This window comes from Felis catus, chromosome B3 (assembly GCF_018350175.1).
Source record: "Felis catus isolate Fca126 chromosome B3, F.catus_Fca126_mat1.0, whole genome shotgun sequence".
Taxonomy (NCBI): domain Eukaryota; kingdom Metazoa; phylum Chordata; class Mammalia; order Carnivora; family Felidae; genus Felis; species Felis catus.
The window spans coordinates 127,443,957-127,466,963 of record NC_058373.1 but is presented as its reverse complement, the minus strand read 5'-3'; the positions used below and the strand labels follow the sequence as shown (position 1 = coordinate 127,466,963).

The window sequence follows — 23,007 nt, the reverse complement described above, 5'->3', positions numbered from 1 at the left end:
TTAAAATGCTTGTAATATTCCTTTGAATATGATTCAAATGGTATTTACATTAATACATTGACTTAAATGTTAGAATGGCTTTTTTCCTGCCTTACAGGTTTTCTTCCTGGTCTCTCTTTCTCACGCCCAGAATACCGCAGTATGGGCCAGAACCTTACACAAGCGCTGAACAGTTTCTTTCAAACACACCTGAACATTGGTCACTTCTAGTGATAATCCTAACATTTGGCTAAATGTTTACAGAAGAAAATTTATGAAAAACTATGCACTAATCACCTGGTCTGGCTAATTCTGTAAACGTCTAATGTTCTCAGTAGGGAGCATACATGACTACAGAAACCCACCAGGATCCTATCTTCAACCTCCACCATGATATACCGTTCCTGATTTTAAAAACAACATACGGAATCCCCACTTGTGCTAGTAACACTCTAGTTAGGAGATACAAATCACAGCAGTTATTTGAACAAAAAGAAATTAATATAAAGAACTTTCTAACTGGATATAAAGCTGTTAACTTTACCTCAAAGGGTAAAGTGAAAGCATAAAAGCATCATGGAGGTAGCAATTTCACGAAGCAGCTTCCTACCTGTCCCTAAAATCCCAAATGCCTCATGCGTGGAAGAATTTTCAGGAATCTGCAGCTCACCTTGTAATGTCTCTGTCATTTCTGGAAGGTAGCATGTCCCGGGACCTCTGATATCTTTAAACAAAACAAACAAATAAATATCCAACTTTTTTTCAGTAGGTACAGCAGAAGCATTAGCCTCCTATGATCTATTACATTCTAGAAGTGGAAGCCTCTTACAATATCTCTTACGAAATACACAATGTTACTTCATATATTTATGATAAATTAGTTGCAATTATTTTAACATTACTGGTAGTACTTATCAAGTGAAAGCACACTTTTTTGGCAGTTTGAACGCTCATACCTACCTCTGTATATACGGAACTGTTTCTTTTTATTAAAAGCATATTTTCCAAAGCTGATATTTGGTAGAATGGATATGTACCTATATGAAATTCTAGATATAGATACATGGTGTATGATAGATAGACTGATAGATAGGTACAGAGATACAAAGATAGATCTCTACTACACATTTATGTATGAACTAGCACTTTTATTATAGTAAAATAAGCATATGTAGTCTAAACTATTCTCATGCATACTAGTGTGCTGTGAACTGGGTTCCAAATGTTACTCTTTAATACCAAACAACACTTTGTATAAGGTATAAAATGATGACATATTAGAAATATATTACTATGTATAAGAGCCATTATATTCTGTGATTTTTGCTCAGAATACCAAACCTTAAGTGGGGCGCCAGGGTGGGTCAGTCAGTTGAGCATCCGACTTCAGCTCAGGTCATGATCTCACAGTTTGTGAGTTCGAGCCCTGAGTTGGGCTCCGTGCTGACATCTCGGAGCCTGGAGCCTGCTTCAGAATCTGTGTCTCCCTGTTTCTCTGCTCTTCCTGACTCATGCTCTGTCTCTCTCTCCTTCAAAACTAAATAAACATTTAAAAGTATTTAAAACAAAAGAATCATATAAAATTGTTGATTCATCTGTCATACGATAGCATTATACTGAAAAAGGGTTTTGCTTTGAAATTCTCCTAATTATGTCTCTTAGCACAGCACAGGTATATTCACCGAAACAATTTGCTATGTGTGTTAAATATGTATATGAATCACATGCTTATTAAATACATAACTAGCCACCTATATTTATATTAACTCTCTGTGATTGTTTCATTCCTTACTTCTTTTCCGGTCTCCAGAACAACATATCTAACTGACAAATCTAACAACCCTATTTGGATCTCTCAAAGGCATCTAAAATGCAGCAATTTCAAAATGAAACTCTCTCTTCCAGCTTGATCCACTTAAAGTGTCTGATTTTTCGTAGGGTTAAGGCAAAAATCCTCAGTATGTCATATAATGCATCCATTTGTCAGTCCTTGCTACTCTACACTGTCTCATCAACCATGACCCATTCCTTTGTCACATCCACATGGACACTCAGTTTTCAAGCTGCATCAAGGGCTCTGCATTTGCTAGTTTATCTGCCCAGATTGTCACCAGGCTCACCCACATATTCCCCAAGTTTGCCCTGTTTCTAGAGGGATTTTTTTTATGTCTTCAAAGGATAGGGAACATCTTTTTCTTACATGTTTATTTGATATAGCCAGGTACATACTAAACTTTGTAATGATAGATTTTTGATTTTTAAATTACCATCTGTTTCCTCCATTAGTTTCAACTTTTGTGTGTGTGAAAGCAGGTGCATCTGTTTTTTTGGTTTATTGTTATTGTTATTATTGTTTTTTGACTATTACCTGGCACATTTTAGACACTCAACAGACATTTGTTGCAGGAAGAAACAAAAAGAGTATTGGATTCATGGATTATCAAGGAATTTTTTACATGAAAATGTCCTAAGTTTGGTGTCTGATTAAAATAATTTCAAACTTGGGCTCCAACGTGAAGAAACTATAACTTGAAATTTTGTATCATATTTTTATTAGCTATAATGAGCAAGACCTATGTTCTAATGAACATTAAATGAAATACTATATGTAAATCATGGATGCCAAGCCATATTCTATGTATACATTCTAAAAGAAGTAATTCTCTCCCTCTCTAAATGAAATAACTAAATTTGCAGTGGTTTTCTGAATGCTTCACTACATCCAAATGTAAAAACTTGACATATAATCATAATTTTACCATCAGGTTTCCTAACATGTTGGCAAATCTTTAGAAATTTCAGATGTATGATTTGTTTTCCCCAAATTTAAATCTCATTTTTAAAATCCCAATAAAGCAATCAACTGTTTCAACATAAATTATATTAATCTAACTTATTTAAAACTTTAAAAATATGTGCCATTAAAGGGAAATAATAGAGCTCTTAATACTTACAGCATATTTACATGTCGTTATAGACTGAATGCTTGTGTCTCCCCCAAATGTATATGTTGAAACCTAATCCCCAATGCAATGGCATGGGAGGTGCGACTTTGAGAGGTGTTAGGTCATGAGGGTGGAGACCTCGTGAATGGGGTTAGTGCTCCTATAAAAGAGACCCCTGAGAGTGCCCTTGCTTCTTCATCATAAGAGCACACAGCAGGAGTATGGCTTTCTATGAACAAATAAGCCAGTCCTCACCAGATACTGATTTTGCCACCAAGTTGATCTTGGACTTCAGTATCTAGAACTGTGAAAAATAAATTTCTGCTGTTTATAAGCCATGCAGTCTATGGTATTCTGTTATGGCAGCCCAAACATACTAAGACATATTTCTCCAAGTTATATAAATAAATTTTGGCTATTTACTTTCACATGTTGTTTTGTTTTGGGGGTTTGGGGGAGGGGCAAAATTATGCTCAGGGACTGAGTTTTTCTTTGCCAGCAATTTACTTAACACAGGTTCACTGTGGAAATTTCACCAGCCTATAGCATACAGGATGATGTCCCTCAGTAAGCCAATTACGAAATAACATACTTCAAACCAATGATAGATTAATCACACTATTGTTCCAGGCAAGGGGAGACGAAAGAAATAAAGTCCATATTTAGTTGAGGTGTACCTTTATACAAGCTGGAGCTCAGGACAGATGGCTTAGTCAACCAAGAGCTAACATCCAGCTGCCAGGGCAGAAGTAAAAGTCCCTGGTAGCTAGAGCATGATAGAGAAATAAGACCACTGGTATTAATGGGCAAGATGATCCTTGAGGGGCCTCTGCAAGGCTATTGCCACTGCCAGTAAGAATCGCCTTCACTTGACAGGAGCTAATTGTCCAAGGTCTTTGGAGAGCTCTCTGAATCCCCAAAATATTTCCTTGGCTAGACCAAACACTCTAGGATGGTCCTCACAAACTCTCGGTATCCAGCCTACGTGTCCCCTGTCATCATTGCTTCTTATGTCTTGTATTGGTAAGCCCCGTGGCAACCCTTAGCAGCTGAGCTACTGAGTTTATCAGTAAGAACATAAGATGATGACATCTTAACACAACTTACTTTTTGGATAAAAACGACTTTTGTTTGTCTTTGTCACGAACAAGTGAGTTACAACAACTTCACTTAAGTGGATTTGAAATCACATATAACATATATGTGATTATCTACACACACATATGTGCATGTGTTGATAACCTCTTTTAGGGCAGTCCTACTTCCACGTGCCAAAATGTGCTTCGAATATAGCAATTTCTCTTTATCAAGTAGGATACCTACACTGTCATTAAAATCATCATGCTGTAAAAATCCTTTTTGATTGTGTCGCATAAATTTTACAATTTTTTTTCTTTTTTAGAATTTTGGTATTGCATGTTACTTCCATGAGAATAGCAATTATAAAATCAGTCCTCAAAAAGTTCAAATATGCTTCAAAGGAGTACCGATTCCACTTTCACATTTAATCTGATTAGTACGATTAGATTTTTGTCTGGTTTTCAATGCAATGTCCTAGACCAGTAGAATGTTATCTCCTAAAATAATCAGGGTCAATCAACCAGATAGCTTTGGTATCAATGGATTGACAAGGATCTCCTTTAACATTTTTTTTCTTCTTTTTGCTCAAAGACTTGTAATAACTGATCAAATAATCGGAGTACCAGATGGAATTATGTGAAGGTGTGTGTATATTCAGGTGCTAAGAGACCATCAACAGCCACTACACTGTTATACTTGAAGTTCTGACAGTATACGCAGACTGATCGGAGCATTATGTGGCTGGGGCAGCATAGCTCTTCACCTGGACTCCAGAAGTCTGCTTGCACACACTCAGAAAAGTTTGCACCATCGCACCCAGGTCTCCATTTCCCCCCTTTTTATTTTTATAGATATATTAAACATATTACAGAAATTTTAAAAATCATATTTTTTCAATAACTAAAACAGTACTTCTCCCTCCTTTTTTTCAGCTTCCTGTTTGTCCTTATGTAGGTATACTTAATTTTTTTTATATTTATATAACCGTGGATATACTTCTGATTTAGAGTCACTTGTATACAAGATGCTTTGTGCATTCCCCCATGGATCCTTTTGCCATTTTTACGCAGTCTGTGTTTCCTGCTGCAGTTTCAATAGCAACATCTATGTGTCTCTTTGTTAGAGGACTACCTCAAACTTTCAGAGTGCATTTTTCCTGAATTTATGTAAATGCGGAATAAATTGTATATCACATCCTTTACACAGGCATACTTTAAGAATTATCTCATTGAGATAGAAATAAAATCACCCTCATTCCTTTGTCCCTAGTCAGAATTGGAACTATGACTTACTTTCTCCAATGCTTGCCTCCAGGGGGTGCCACTATGTAATTTAGAGTGATGTCACATGCTTTCTTGACCTCCTTCTCTTCTTCACTCTATTTTTTTACTTCCTTACCAGGTTTTCCTGTGGATACTTCCTAGCAAATCACTCTCAAATCTCGCTTCTCAAAACTACCCTAGGAAACCCAATCTAAAATAAGATATGAGGAACAAAATAAACAAATTGTTTAATGGGGATATTTTTTATCTCACCTGTAAAATAATTCTTCATGAAGGCATTTCCTAGATGGTTCTTGGTCAGAATTAGTCAACAGAATTAGTCAACAATTAAGACAGGGTTGGTAGGCAAAGTGAAGTAGCTACCATTACTCTCAACACCATCATATTCAGATTCAGTGATGAACAAATTTAAAGATGCCCCTGAAATTTCTGGCTGTCATCATTCTCCTCTGCCCCTCTTCTAACTCTTCTTTCTAACTGCCAGCCAAGCTGACCACAGCAAACCTAGGACCATCACCAGGAGCTTGACTGTGGCTCACAGAAAAGGCACCTACAGAAGGTCAACAGCTTCCCGTAGACTTCCCCATGAGTTTCCCTCTTCCACTTTGGTAGCTGAGAGGCTTGGATTCTCTGATTGACTTGAAAAACAGCCTTCAGGGGAGCCTGGGTGGCTCAGTCGGTTAAGCATCCGACTTCAGCTCAGGTCACGATCTCGGGGTCCGTGAGTTCGAGCCCTGCGTGGGGCTCTGGGCTGATGGCTTAGAGCCTGGAGCCTGCTTCCGATTCTGTGCCTCCCTCTCTCTCTGCCCCTCCCCCGTTCATGCTCTGTCTCTTTGTCTCAAAAATAAATAAACGTTCAAAAAAATTAAAAAAAAAGAAAAACAGCCTTCAGTTATTTTTCCAGACCTTAAATTCCACAGATCTTTTATAATTGTGCAAGATCTAATTTGTACACTCAGTTCCTTATAACATTCATTGTGACTTATACATACAGTGACTCACACATAATGGACATTGCATAAACATTTGATGAATAAGTTGATGGTGATTTCACTGGGAGAGGTAATTTACTAAGTGACTGGGAAGTTATATGCCCCAAATATTACGTACTTTCTTTTTCACTAATAGAATTAAGTTCAGTCATAAGCAATGAAGATATTCCTCTAAACATATACTTCCTTATGATATTTAGAATTCATAAAAATCCTTTTTCTTTTTAATTTAGAAAGAAAGCAAAAGAAAGGCATAGGAGTAGAACATTCACATCCCCCGTTGATAATTCAAATTGATCAAGTGCTCAGTGTACAAATCATTGCCTGTCTAATTGGAGCATAGATAAATGTGTCCAAGAAAACATGATTCAATGCCCCTGAAAATAAATTGGACCACACTGAACTTTCTTTTTCCTGCCTAACAAAAGAAAGATGCTTCTACATAGGCAGCCAGGAAACATTAAGTCATTTCTAGTTAAATATGTGAAATTTTATAAATGACAGCTCAAAATCAAGCCTTGAAAAACAGCAGTGTTTAGATGCTGCCTTTGTGCAAAAAGACCCAAAGTGTCACTTGTTTTATTCTACTTTTCAGTGAGGAAACCTAATAGAAACCACCATGAATTATGTCTTGCCTCATAGAGCCATGATGCTTAACCATGGAAAAGGGGGAGAGAAGGATCCCAAGATTTATCGTATATGTAAGAAACCATTCAATACAATAAAAACTCATGAAAATTAATATTTTTCAAGCTAAATTATAGAAATTATTTATATGTAGATTATTAATAGTGCCCTCATTATTCATTTTCAAGTTACTTAATAAATTTCAGTAGAAGCATTAATATGCTATCTTCAATTCAAGATAGGCATTATTCTGCTGTTTCAATTGGATTGTCCGTTTTTCCTCTTACTCCACTTTTCTTCCCAATAATATTTTTTTAAGTTTATTTATTTATTTTGAGAGAGAGACAGGATGAGTGGGGGAGGGGGTGAGAGAGAGGGAGAGAGAGACAATTCCACGTAGGCTCCATGCTGTCATTAGAGAGTCTGACGTGGGGCTCCAATCAATGAAACCGTGAGATCATGACCTGAGCCAAAACCAAGAGTCAGACATTTAACCAACTGAGCCACCCATGCACCCCCAATAATGTTATTTCTAATTACTTTTTTTTTCAGGAAGGAAAATAAACTATGAGGTAAAATGCTGCCTTTAACTCTTATTGAGCTAAACAGCATACAACGCCAGACTGCATATTGGGAAAGCTTTCAATGTGTTTATATGCTAAAGATTTACAGGTGATTCCGATATGAAGCTAGCATTTTCAAACCTCTCTTTCTTTACCATATAAAGCCCTAAAGATATAAATAGGTATAGATAACTATTTGTCTCATAAGTCCGCTAAAGGACATAAGCATTATTTAAGAGTTAAGCAATATTTAATAAAATTTTTCACACTAAGTGAATTGTGGAAAATACTAGCTCTAGTATCTATTAGCTGTGTGATCCTAACCTCATTTCTCTTCTCTGAAATGCATTTCCATTTGTAAAAACTAGAGACTCTATCTACCAAGCCTACCTTGCAGAGTACTCCTGAAGTTCAATGCAATTAACGAATGTACAAATATGCTTTGTAAACCCTGAGATGGTGCGTGGCTGAAAAAACAAACAAAAAATCCTGAATACTGTGAATTACTTTAAGTAGGTATTTTCATTAACCCCTCTTCCAATCACATCTAAACACCACTTTCCCAGCAACATCTAGGTTTGTGTTTGACCAAATATTTGGCCACCATAACCTAGTTGACACATAAGATTAGCTATCAGAGTAGGTCTTCAATAAATAGAAACTATTTGACACAAACATGAAAACATATGGATATCTTTAACATAAAATAAAACTCATTTTAAAAATAAAAGCATTCACACATACACACACACACACACACACACACAAGGAAAATTAAAATGGACTCCACCATTAGGGAACATTGTTCATTGTTCATGTTGCTAATGTTGTAGGGGAATAAAAACAGAAGCACAAAATCTTCACTTAAGAATAATAGATATAGGGGCACCTGGGTGACTTACTCGGTTAAGCAACCAACTTCGTTTCAGGTCATTATCTTGCAGTTCATAAGTTTAAGCCCCACATCAGGCTCTGTGCTGACAGCTCGGAGCCTGGAACCTGCTTCAGATTCTGTGTCTCCCTCTCTCTCTGCCTCTCCCCCGCTCACATTCTGTCTCTCTCTCTCTCTCTCTCTCTCTCTCTCTCTCAAAAATAAATAAGCGCTAAAAAATATTTAAAGGGCACCTGGGTGGCTCAGTCGGTGAAGCATCCAACTTCAGCTCAGGTCATGATCTTGCAGTTTGTGAGTTTAAGCCCCACGTCAGGCTTTTTATTTCTTATAAAATGAACATATTCTTGCCATATGATCCAGCAGTTATGCTCCTTGATGCTCACTCAAAGGAGTTGAAAACTTATGTCCACCCAAAAACCTGAACATTGATGTTTATAGCAACTTTATTTTTAATTGTCAACATTTGGACGTAATCAAGATGTCTTTTAGTAGGTGAATGGATAAATAATCTGGAGTATGTACAAATAATGAGATAGCCAGCACTAAAAAGCTGTCAAGCCATGAAAAGATATGGTAGAATCTTAAAAGCTCATTGTTAAGTGAAAAAAAGCCAATCTGAGAAGGCAACATGCTGTAGGATTCCAACTATATGCCATTCTGGAAAAGGGAAAATTGTGGAGACCATAAAAGGATCAGTGGTTGCCAGGGGTTTGTGGAGGGAAGAAACTAATGGGCAGAACATCAAGGATTTTAGAAGCAATGTAAATACTCTGTATGATACTAATAATGATGTACACATGTCATTACACCTTTCCCTAAACTCACAGAATGCACAACACAGAAAGGAACTCTGACATCAACTTTGTGCTATGGGTGATTGTGAGATGTCAGTGTCGGTTCATCAGTGGTAACAAACATCGCACTCTGGTAGGGGAGGCTGAGAATGGGGGGAGCTGTGCATGTGTGGGGTTATATGGAAAATCTCTGTATCATCCCCTCAGTTTTGTTGTGAGCCTAAAATTCCTCTTAAACGGTCTTTTAAAAAGTGATCGATATTGTCATTTGTAAAAACTGTATTACAGGAATTAAGATGGGGAGATTGTCAGCCAGGGGCCAGGGAGCATCATACCAGACTAGTTCTATCTCAAAGTTAGAGGATTTTTGTAATACATGGCATTATCTAGGATCTCCTTCACAAATGATCTTGCCGTCATCAGGGGGAGAGAACTTAAGAGAACTAGCTGGGGAGAGAAGGTACCCCGGACACTTGCCAGGGGAAAAGTTCAAAATTGTAGCATAAGCTAAACTTTGAAAAAAAAAATAAAACTTTAAAATGGCAATTCAGAAATATTACTAACATATATTTGAGAAAATTCATGGTACCTGTTGAGTGAAACATACAGAATCTATAAATATCTCAGGCCAGTTGTTCAGAATAGGAAAACAGTAAGAATCTATTTGTTAATTGAAACTTTAACTTTTAGGATTTGGAACATGTAATATCATCTCCTACAGAGAGTCATCCATATTTTCTGATCATTAGCTCTCAGATAAATATAAATGTAAATTACCTTTACCTAGGAAATTAGAAAAGAACAATTTTGTAAACTGCATTATTTGTACTAATCCTCACATTTGCATTTTAAACTCAAAAGGCTAAGATGTGAGAGGGAGTCTCTTTCAGCACTTCTGGGACTCTCTCAAGGAAGAAATAGAGGAAGGGAGAAAGGGAAATTGAGATCAGCTCTGAGATTTTTCTTATTTTCCACAGTAAAAAAAAAAACATAGTTGTGAAATTTATAAAATCATTCCCAAGCTTTTCTAGCTCTCAGAATTTAAAAGGAACTACATTAGTATCATTTCTTCAACGGCAAATTTGGAACATATTATTTCTACCTTTAAAGGCTTCATATTAAATGAAGATTGATGTGTTAAAGCTGTGGCTACTGGTTTGTGTAGCATATGTGCCAATATCACGAAGGCTAAAACGAGTGGAAAATGTCAGTTTGTAGCCAGGAAACTAAAACAAAGGGAGAAGAAGGAAAAACGCGCCAGGCACCTAGACCCTTAAATCAGCACTGTCGGGAATGTGGCAGACCACTCTCTCTCTTCTCATGGCTTTGGTGTGCAGAGGGACTGAGCTGTCATTTGTGTCATAAGGTTTCACTTAAACAAGGAAATAAACGAAGGTGCAGTGCAAATCAAAACATGGCTTTTGGTTAAACAACCAGAGCATGAATGAATGAGAAGGGTTCCTCTGGCTTATGTTTCATTAGATTCATCACTTAGTTATAATTTCTCTTCATCTGGTAATTCACATTTAATCCTCTGGAAGTTTTCAAACTATATTCTTTAAAACACAACTCAAAAGTCCTGTTCTCATCAAGATGAAAAAAAAATGGGTTTCTCCAGAATCCATTTAATATGATCAAATACAATCTCTTGATAGAAGTTTCAAAATCAGTGGAATTGACATATTCTAGTGGTATCTTCCAAATTAGCTGCACTTATCATATTAGAAATATATACAAACAGGAGTGTGTGTGTGTCCATGCACACGTGCATGTGTGTGTGTGTGTGCGTGTGTGCGTGTGCGCACGCCCACGTGCGTCTGTGTGTGGGGGTGTCTGGGGAAGATTCAAAATTCTTATAACTTATGGCAGTCACAAGACCTTGCCAGAAACTCAAAATAATTCCTCTGGTTTTTGACAACAGTGAAAAAACACCACTGTTCACATAAAATGGAAGGAATTCCAGGGTCCTGCCATAGAGGGAACAGAATTCGATACACACATAACAACACCCAAATTGTATCACATTTAAAAACAAGAAGTCACTTTTGAAATGTTTCTCATTTGGCAGTTTTGATCTCTTGACCACTCATTCATTCCTGACTTCCTTTTCCTTCACTATTTCCATGCCCAGTTTCCTTTTTTACCTTGCTTGCCATACACCATTACATTTTTTCCTATACTCCTGACATTTTTCTTGTTTTGAAAGTTCTAATTTGTTTTCTTATTTATTTTTTCCTGGGCTACATATTATTATTTGAAAGAAATTCAAAATGCAGTGTTTAGGGGCTGCGATGCTGGTTTTTTAACCCTATTTACACAAGAATCTTCTAATTTTCCTATGTGTTTTGGCATATATATATTTTTTTAATTTTACTTGGTCACACACTAAAGTGAGATCAACTGAAACTAAGATACTTGTTGGCTATATTTATATGTAAATATGTATTTGTTTGTTTCCACAAAGCCCTTGAGAGAGAAGAAGGGAACTTGAGAGTAGAAATGGAAGCACATGGAGTAAATCCTTCTCTTTGAAAAAGTCTCCCACCTAATTGAAAAATTATCTACTTCTAGATTAGATTGTCATAAATCCCATGCTCAAAATAATTTTTAGAAATGCAAAGTTTCATGTATTTAGAAACTACCAGTAATTTTAGCCTATGAAAATAAGAAAAGAGTCTGTCTGTTTAGCTAGAGAAGTACTTACTCAACACTCCACCATTTATGAAGACCTCTGGAAAAGCTTTGTGAAAGATAAAGAAGAAATATCTACACATGTGGTGAGTGTTTCAACAAATCACAGTCTTTGCCCAGTGGGAAATTGTGTTAGTAAGTTCTGGCTGCTATAATAAATTACTACAGACTGAATGACTTATAAACAGCAGAAGTTTACTGCTTACAGCTCTGGAGACTGGAAGTCCTAGACCAATGTGCTTGAATGGTCAAGTTTGAGTGAAGACCGTCTTCCCAGTTGTTAAGTGCCACCTTTCCAGTGACTTCTTGCTGTGTCCTCACATGGAGGGGGTATGGGGTACTGTGATCTTTTATAAGAGCCCTGATCCCATTCATGAGGGATCTACCCTCACAACTCAAGCACCTGGCAAAGTCCTCATCTTCTAATACCATTGCACTGGGTATTAGGATTTTAACATAAATTTTAGGGGGACATTCAGATCATAGCACTCTGACTCTGATCCCCCCCAAAATCATGTCCTTCTCACATATCATTCAAAAGTCTACATCCAAAGTCTCATTTAAATATCACTTGAACCAGATATGCGTGAGAATCTAAGCTGCAAAACTATGAGATCAAATATGTGATATGCTTCTAAAACACAACTTCAGGACAGCCATTGGATAGATATTCCATTCCAAAAGGGAGGGATAACAGGCCATGAACAATTCCAAAGCCTTAACGCCCACTAAAGTGGGGAGTCCTGCCCTCTGAACATACCAAAGCTATGATTCTACTTTCTGGGCACATTGAGATGGGGATCCTCCCTCAGAACACCCTCAGGCAGTTCCCAACTCAAAGCTTTAATTCTGAGCACAGCCTGTTTGTGGTTCTTATAGTTTGGAATCCCATGCCTGTGTTTCTTCTGGGCTGGAATCTAACACTTGTGACTCTATAGATTTGAACTTTTGAGGGCAAATTTGCCCTTTTGTTCACTGAGCGTCACCCTAGGGAGAGTTTTCGGTGGTCCCCTACCCGGATCCAGAACCCTAGAGCTCCAGTAGGCTCATCCTTGAAAAGCTAGGTGGAGATGTGGAAGAAGTCTCTCCACCTGTGATGAATATCCATTCGAGAAAATCACAGTTTTCATTCACCTAGTGGGAAGCAAACAAAGAACAGTCTGTAACTTCAAGACCTTTAAAATAAACAGTTTGGGGTACCTGGCCGGCTCAGTAGCTTAATTGACCAACTTTTGATTTTGGCTCAGGTAATGATTTCAGGGTCGTGAGATTGAGCTCCATGACAGGCTCTGCACTGACAGCACAGAGCCTGCTTAAGATTCTCTCTCTCTTCCAGGTGCCTGGGTGGTTCAGTCAGCTAAGCATCCGACTTTGGCTCAGGTCATGAACTCGTGGTTTGTGGGTTCGAGCCCCACGTAGGGCTCTGTCCTGACAGCTCAGAGCCTGGATCTGCTTTGGATTCTGTGTCTCCCTCTCTCTCTGCCCCTCCCCAGCTTGCACTCTGTCTCTCTCTCTCTCTCTCTCTCTCTCAAAAATAAATGAATGTTAAAAAAAAGATTCTTTCTCTTCTTCTACCTTGCCCTCCCCCAACAAAAACAACAGAAAGCGGTTTGAGAAACAAGATGTTAAAGTGAAAATATTTAAGTTACAACTTACATGTAATATCGCTGTTCCAATGGAATAATTGTTTTAATATCATGTGTAATTAATATTCAACAGGACTGGCTAGAAAATTATTGCTGTAAAAATTCAAAAGAGTGCAAGCACGTTGGTCTGAGAACATCAGAGAAGTTTTGGAGAGTCATAAGGATCTGAGCTGAGTGACAATGATTCGGTCAGATTTGAACAGGGACCGAATGTTCAGAGAGAACAAAGATTAACCATAAAGCTTTCCACCAGCAACTCAATTGTCTGAGATGGAATTAAAAATTTGACTGTAGGACAGAGAAGGAAATTATAATTTTAAGAATAAATATGAACTAAAGTTAGATATTGCTTGCAGCATAATCTCAGCATGAAAAATCTTTTACACTTTTTCCTATGACTTCTGTACATCCATTTTAGTATGATTAATTAATGGCTAATGTCTTTCTTTTATTGAAGACTTAATAATGAAGGAAGGTTGAAAAATAAAGGGGAAAATAACATGTGGATAGAAAAGAATAACTTTACTTAGTGTCAGATATTATGACCATATAAAAATGCTAGACAGTCTTGTGTCAAATTATAATAATTCAAATAAAAATGTCACAAGCATTCTTATCTCATGATTCACCTAGAAATATTAGGCTACCATAGATCGTTAGTTACCAACTAGGAAAAGTAAAATTAAAAAATTCTTATTTCCAGTAGCAACAAGAGCATAATGTAACTAGAAAACACACAAGAAAACCATGCAAATTCTTGACAAAAAATTTTATAAAAAATTATTGAAGGACACAAAGAGATGTGAAAAAATGAAGAGATATACCATGTTAATGAGTTATAAAGCTGTCATTATAGCAAAATTAATCTATAATTCAATACAATTATAAAAATATATAACACCTTATTTTTCTTAGAATTTGACAAGACATCCCTCAAAGTCACATGAAACAGAAAAGTGCCAAAAATAGTCAAGATAATGTTGACAAAGAGTAAGCAAAGATATGGAGTTTGTACTTGTAGACATTAAGACAGACTATATCAAGAATCTAATGAAGACACTGCAGTTTGGCACTTAGAAGACAAATGGGGTAATAAAGTCTGGGTTAGAAACAGATTCTTATAGACGTGCAACTTGGTATATGATAGAAGTACCGTCGCAAACACGTGTGATGTTAATAAATTATCTAATATATGGATGTCTCCCTTTCATAACAAAAATAAATTCCAGAGTAAAACTTTTCCAGGTTGAAGTTTCCAGTATGAAGTAGTTATTTTCTTCAATGCTCTAGAAAAGCACTCCATACGAGGAGAAAAAGAAAAGAAACACATGCACGTGAGTGCACACACACACGCACACACAGCAACTTTGAGAAAATTTAAAAATACAAAAATGTAGAAAGTCATAAGCATTCTTGGCTATCAGGTAGGGTCATGGAACAACGTTAACAGAGAAGAAATGTAACTACAGGATTCAGAAAAAGCTAGCAAAGCATACTACCCTAACGTTCCAGAAGAAAGGGTATAGCCGGATGGACAGAAGCAAAATCCCGTTTTGACCTTTATAATAAAAGCATGATGCATGGGTTGTCATTGGGAGTTTCCAAGAGTGACTATGGTTTCCAGAAGAAACTAGAACGGTCAATTGTAGAGTTGCTTCAAGATACCATGCTCTGTATCTTACTCCAGTCTCACCGATGTGTCAGGTAATGGTGGAGTAAGTTATGTGTCTTTTGTTATGAGGACTAAAAACATAAAAAAATTGCAAATGATTTACCTTTTCTTAAACAGGAATGATTTGAGATTATTTCTAGTCCTATCACTCTCTCACTGGATACAGAGCATGACTTTGGCTGGTATACCGAGTACGAGTTTTATCGGTCTTGTGTATCAGAGCAGAACGAATGGATTGAAAGCCACTCCAGGGTTTGTACTCCTTTTATGTTAAACTTATTAATGTCAGATGCCTTTCTAGTCAGAGACATGCATTTTGACAAGATTCTACATCCATATATACCAAAGTATATATATATATAAGTGGACTTTAATCCGTTTTCCTCTAGGCCCCCACTGTGGACCAGGGAAATTCTGAGAAGCTTCCCTTGCAACAGTGCCTTTTTGCTCTGATGTTTGTTGGGCAGAGGCTCAGCAGGGAAGCCGGGCATGTATGTCCCTAGTACATTTCAAGAACACCCACAAAACCTAAAATTAAAATTACTTAAAGCAAGATTTTTTTCCCCCTCATCTTCTATTTCCACATTTGTGGCCTGATGGAATTTCTCCTCGGGAGAAAAGAGGCAGCTGAAGAAAATCTACCAGCCAAAGAATCATTTCCACAAAATATCTCTCTGTCAACACCTTAATGCCAGCAGAGACTCTTCCTGATCCTCAAACCAGCACCAGAGTGTGTAAGACGGACTCAACAGTGGGTGCTCAGGCCTACACACCTGAAAGGAAGCCTTTGTCTTTCATTTAAAAAAAAAAAAAAGGAAGTAATCAAGAATTCAGGAATGTTTTTATTACATCTCACAGAGTCCCTTTGATTGGTGTATTGCTCATTCTTTTTCCATCGCTCCATAAAGATGGGAGGGAATACTGAGTGGTGAAAGCTGGTGGAAGCATTAATCTTTTATATCCATTCTAAGTAGTTGCTTTATCTGACAAAATGTTTCCTTCTGGGGAAGAGGGTGTTTGCATTATTCCCAATCTCCTTTTTGCCTTTAATCAGGAAGGTACTACTGTATTTCAGGACATTCTCTATCACATATAACTTCGCCTGTTTCTTTTTCAGCATTTGGTCTTGCTTTAGGATTTGATACTGGATGGAGAGTTTTGGATTTTATGAAGTGGTACCATTAGGATTCAACAGTGGTGCCATGTGCTTTTTTAAAAATAGAATCTGTACATTTTTTTAAAAAAAGAAGACTTCTACTGGGGCACCGGGGTGGCTAAGTCAGTTAAGCGTCTGACTTCAGCTCAGGTCATGATCTCATCGTCCATGGCTTCGAGCCCCACATTGGACTCTGTGGTGACAGCTCAGAGCCTGGAGCCTGCTTTGGATTCTGTGTCTCCCTTTCTCTCTGCCCCTTTCCCACTCATGCTCTGTCTCTATCTCTCAAAAAATAAATAAACATTTAAAAATAAATAAATAAGACTTCTACTAAGATTATTGATCAAGCGTATTTTTCTAGTCTTTCTCATTTATTTATTCATTCCATTGATTATATTGATCCCTTACTATGCAATAGGTCACAGACTGCATTTTGTGAGACGTTATTTTTGCTATTCAAAGTACTTAGTTTCTTGGAATTGAAAGAAGTGTAAAAAATATATCCTCTTAGGTAAAAATGATATGCATAGAGTTTCTGGTAAAAATAATAAACTCAGGCCACGGGGGAGATTTAGATTTCAGAGATTTAGATCTACATTTCATCTGGGTGGATCTGATCAGGGGATATCATTTAGTTGAAGATATACATAGACACAGGGATGATTTTTCATAAAAGAATGGGCTAAAAATCAAGTTGATAAAAATCTGGAAACAAGTTCAAAATTAAATAATAATATAATAAAATAATAGCTAGGACCATTGTAAATTAAAAATACACTGTACTCGTATCTCATCTCACACCTTATAAAGTGTGTGTATACAACTGCACTGTGTCGCACTTTCTTTTTCTTCCCTCCCATGCAGACCTGATGCTTGATGCTAAGGTAGTCATCCTATAAGCGTGAGAGAAAATGCAAGAGAATCTTAGAGTCCCCAAGCCTGACAGAGTGACGCTGCTGAACCAACCCAAGCAGTAGACTCTTCTCAGGTGAGCAAAATAAATCCTACTGATTTCAACTACTGTAAGTTACATTTTACTACAATGAGCAATGATTCTCAATTGGTGTGTGTGTGTGTGTGTGTGTGTGTGTGTGTGAGAGAGAGAGAGAGAGAGGAGGAGGAGGAGGATTTTGCCTGTAAAAGGGCATTTGACAATATCTGGAGACATTTTGAATTGTCACGACCAAGTACTACTGGCTTCTGGTGAGTAGAGGAGCCCAGAAATGCTGTTAAACATCCTACAGTGGCATACAGGTTGACCCCCCGAAACAAGGGAGTATCTGGCTGCAAATTTCAATGGTGCCAGGGTTGAGAAACTTTGACTAAAAGAGTTATACAAAACCAACGTTGTGGTCTGTATGTTTGTGTCGCCCTCAAAATACATGTGGTAAAATCCTAATCTCCAAACACGATGGCATTAGGAGATGTGGCTGATGGGAAGTCCTGAAGCCCTCCAGACTTGGATTAGTGCCTTATAAGAGAGACCCCACAGAGATCCCTTGCCTCTTCCACCACATGAGGACACAGCAAGAAGGCTCTACCTATGAACCAGGCAGAAGACCCTCACCCGCCACCACATGGAATCTTCCAGTATCTTCATCTTTAATGTCCCAGCCTCGAGAACTGTGAGAAATAGGTTTCTATTTTTTTATAAGCTGTGCAGCTGGTGGTATTTTGTTACAACGGTCCGAATGGACTAGGACAACCAGTTAGGAGAACATCTCTAATTGATTATCCTACTGCTTCTTCATTTTACCCGTGGAGAATGACCAGTATGTTTTCGTGTTGCACTGTACTTACCACACCATGATCCAATCAGTCCTTCCTATTACACTTGTTCATAGCTGTGCCATTTTTAACAGCTGCTGCCTGGACCACTTGCGTGTGATGAAGTTTGTAATTCTGGGTTTGTGTTGGCTCACTTCGCGGCAGGAGCACCAGCCAGTTGCCCCAGGCTGTGAGGGTCCGCGCAGTGTCCAACCTGCCCGGAGGTGTCTTCAGAAGCAACCTACCGAATGAATGAGGCCTTGTTTCTGAATTGTTAGGAAATGAAAAATACACATATTCCGAACGTGCATTAATCATAAAAATACATGTATTAGATTTTGATAAGAGAAATAATCGTCCTCTGTTGCGTAGTTCACAGAGTGATGAGTGAATTTGGTTTCTTCTGAACTTAACACAAAACCAAACTTTTCCCTTTATAGTAATGGTTGAGTCAAAATATTGAAGCATTTTTCCTTATTCCTTTATTGTTGAAAGTAAATAAATTGAATAAAAGAACTAGTTTGAATAAAAGAACAGACTTGATGCTGTTGTAATGTAGCATAATAACTCTAAAAAATTTAATGTTGTATGCACTTTTCACCAATTTATAATAATCACTTTTTTAGTTTGCACATTTCAGAAATACTTTGCACTATCTCTAATCATCTATACACTAGGTTTTTTCTCAGAATATTTTTACAAAAGTAAGCATTTTTACAAAACTAAACTGAAAGTAGGAATTCTACTTATCGATTAATCAGGATGAAAACTGGTTGAAAAATGAAGATTAATATTTTAGCATTTTATAATAAAAGCATAAATATATTACATAAGTGTAATTCTATAAATCTAATGATTGTCTTGCCAGAGTGTAGTGTAACACTAAGCAGTAAGCAATAGTAACACATATTATAATAATAAAAATTACTGGCTTTTTGGAGCACTTGGTAGCAGGCACTTTCTAAACATTCTGCGTGTGTTATATTATTTAATCCTTGCAACACCCTTAAGATCAACACCATGATTATGTCCAATTTTCAGGTGATGAAATATATATGCAATTTACCTGAGATAATACAAGTAGTGATGGCATCAATATGCAAACTCTTTTTTTACAACTGAACTATTATATGACCTCAAAATAGATGAAACAGACAAAGCAGAAATAACCTGCTGGTGATCCGATGAAAAGATGCATGTGGCTTCTGGCTCATTTCCTTAGGCCAAAACCACCTGATTTGGGGTGCCAGTTTTCTGGAAAAAAATGTGTCATTATTGTGTTTCTATATATACACCAATAGACAATTGTTATAACTTATTTATGTACTACTAAGTATCTAATAAATAAAAGCACTTTTGCATTTACTCATTTTAGTAGTTTGAATGTTGCCTGTTTAGCTCTGAAAGAAAATGTCAAAATGCTAAGAGTTTTGAGTTTTGATTTGCCATGTTTGTAGGTAAGTTTTGACTCTCCACTCATGAGCTAGATGAGGCTCTGACAATACTTCACCTTCCTGAGACTGCTGGTCTGTAATATGTGGAATTGGCCCCTTCCTCCGCCATTTGCCTTATTTGTAGGTAAAGATCCTAGTTCATTGCCAGAGATATATTAGCTAATCAATAAATGATAGCTAGTTTTTACTGAGCTTTCAGTAAGTTAGCAAAAGTGAATAAATACTAATGTTAAGTTTCCAGGTGTCATCAATGCTACCATTATTATATTCTACTTATTTCCAATTTTTACTCTATAATAGCTCCCACTCATCAGGTGATATGTTTAGTTACATGACCCATCACTTAACCTAGAACATTTGTCACAAATATCAGTGCACTTATCAAGTATTTGCCACATCCATAGCTCATCTGCAGCTAACCATATTGACTTTGAAAGAGAAAATGTAATCTTCTAGGGATGTTTACATTATTGATATTTGCTGACATGGTTCTTCAGTTCGCTAAATAAGATTTTTCTTTTTCAAAAGATATTTAGATCTTTCAAGGTGTATTCCACGTGATCCAGGTTTTCCAAGTGCTTTGGATGATAAAATTACATAAAAATAAAATATATGATAATCTTAAGAATTAACTATTTTGACATGGGAATATATTGCATTAAATAATCTTACAAAGTTGATTGTACCATATTCACTCTACAGTGTAGATTACAGGGTGATGATGTTAGATAAATATTCCAGCTTATCTAGCTTAAATATGTGACTAATGAGGTAAACTTATAGGTTTATTTACATTAAAGATCAATCAGCTTTGCTTTGCTCAATGGAAACAGATTGCACTCCAACCACTAGCTAGCCTTATCACCAATGAATGAAAATAATCATACGGAATTGTAAGACATGGAAGCATTTAGTCAAAGTTCATTATCACAATTAGATAAAGTCTTCTGAAATGTAAGCCGATAATATCAAAATAATACACAAAAGATACATTTATCAAGTAAATAAAAATAAATAAAACATGTTTCAATTCTTATTTTACTTTTACTGGAGGGTCCATGAAAGATTTACTTTTGCATGTGATGCCATTAATAGATCTAGAACTCCTTTACATGTTGTAAAGTGTGACCAACTCTGCCTAGCATTCAAAGCCACTCAACCAACGTTCTACATTTCAAAGTCTTCTCTCTCATTAGTCTTATTGTGTTTCATTCATGACAATTCCTGAACATGTCATATTGTCTGTGCCTTTATTCTTTGTTTGACCCTCTTGTCTTTTCACTCTCCTTACCCATCATAGCTCATAGCCTTTTTTTAATGCATTGTCAATAAAAACTATTATCAGTAAAAAATATATAAATGAAAAATCACTATACTTTAAAAATACAGTTATGTAAATTAAATGCAACTTGTTCCTCAGAATAACCCAATTCATTAAGTAGCATGATCAGAGTAAACCAAATTTAAGGATGAAGAAATTTAAATGCAATGACACTGATTGATTTTGTCACACTAAAAGTTAGTAATAAGGTGCCCAAGGTCACCATGATTCTATTTCTGTGCTTTCAAAATGTCACACTTGACTGCTCTATAGTCTTTACAACAGCTGGGGCTTCTTAAGTTTTTTACATGGTATAAGAACCCTTCATCTTGTCTGTCAAGTTATCTATGACCTATGTGTGATTTCCCTTGGAAATAGGAGTAAAGAGGATCCTCTTGAGGACTTTTTAATAGATTTTCCTAAAAGGTACAGAACATCCACCCAAGACTCTTGACGGATCACTAGCTAGTTTTCTCTACTTTCCAAAATTCCCTTGAATGCCAAATACTTGCTCTGTCACTCCTAGACCAATTCTTCTCATACACTTGAATCTTTTTAAGTTCCGTAAGATTTTATCCTGCTGTAGACATTTCACTGAATTCTGAACCTTCTCTTCAATCAAACTGTTCATGTTACAGCTGACAGCATATCACACTTAGAGGGCTTTTTCACTGATCCTTTTCTGTGAACCCTTTATTATATGTTTCAATAGAGCCTTGGAAAGAGAAAATAAGTTAGATAAATCTGGCAAATAGCAGTTCTTCACACAGGGACAAAAATATGGAGAAGAGAAATGTAAAAATTAAAGTTATATCAAAATTCAAGAATGTGGGAACCTGAGGTTCACAAACATCAATTTTGGGAAAAACAACCTACTCCAATTACAGGGAAAGAATATAAAAACTTGGTTTTCTCTGGATAGAGAACATGTGTGTGAGAGAGAGAAAAGAGAGATCATGCCTGAATTACCATATTACAAAACAAATAGGCATAATGAATTCTTGGGAAATAAACATTTAGAGAAAAATAAGGAAAGTTTTCATGAGCATGGTATTCAGTTACTCTCACATTTAAAATAATTACTTCCATTAGTAGTTACAGTGCTTTTCCCTGAAAAAAATTAAAAAGGTGTTAAGTTTCCAAGTGGGGAGTGGAGAGTAAGCACCACTTTTTCTACCAGAAATTGAAGGAAATGCTGAAGACAGATAAAAGAAAAAAAAATAGTTCAAGTTTAAAATCAAGTCTACTTGGAAACCAATTTGACAATAAATTGTATTTAAAAAATAAAAAATCAACTAAATAAAATAAAAAAATCAATTCTACTGTATCAAAAGTATGCTTTCATATAAAATTATATACTAATTTTAGCAAATGTAAACTTTAGTCTTTTTATTTAATTGTAAATCATTTGAAAACTCATCATCAGGCTCTGATCAATCTGTAGGTATGGACAAAACAAGGCAGTGTTTCCCAGATTACAAACAGATGCTCCACAGGATAAATTAAAACATGTGTACATGCTATGATTTTGCCTATTATTCAACAACACAAAAATGACATAGATGGAAAAATTCAATACCTCTAACTTCATGGCTGTTTTAAAGAATAAACTAATTGCACATAGTATTGATGTGTTTTTCACTATGTCATCTTTTATTTTTATTTTTACTATGGTAATATAAAGTTTTAGACTGTAAGCAAAAACTAACAAAATGCTTTGGTATGTGTTTCTCCCAACCACCAGTAAGGCTATCTGCAATTCATTTTAAGTTCATAATTTGAAAAATCTCTTTTGGTGTTGACATTTTACTCCTCTTGGTATTCAGTGAATAATTAAGCCAAATCCTGCCTTCTAGAAAACTTCATTGTAAGGAAATATGATCCATTAATCAGAAATATATAACCACTCACAAATAATCAAGTGACATCTAAAAGAACTGGCTCCGGGGCACCTGTGTGGCTCAGTCTGTTAAGCGTCCGACTTCAGCTCAGGTCATGATCTTGGGGTTTGTGGGTTTGAGCCCCGCGTACGGCTCTGTGCTGACAGCTCAGAGCCTAGACTCTACTCAGATTCTGTGTCTCCCTCTCTCCCCCTCCATGGCTGGCACTCTGTCTTTCTCTCTTTCAAAAATAAATAAACATTAA

At 36.5% G+C, this 23,007-nt stretch overlaps 1 long non-coding RNA gene across 3 annotated transcripts in view; it reads right to left on the bottom strand.

The window, feature by feature from the left end:
- The window catches only part of LOC109501194, a 77,112-nt gene that overhangs the window by 6,563 nt on the left and 47,542 nt on the right, over positions 1–23,007 (bottom strand). For all 3 annotated transcript variants that reach the window (XR_006599875.1, XR_006599876.1, XR_002743211.2), the window contains 4 exons: positions 19,258–19,341; positions 18,121–18,328; positions 12,862–12,980; positions 650–703 (listed from right to left, as the gene is read on the bottom strand). This is a non-coding gene — a long non-coding RNA (uncharacterized LOC109501194). The remainder of the gene's footprint in view (positions 1–649; positions 704–12,861; positions 12,981–18,120; positions 18,329–19,257; positions 19,342–23,007) is intronic.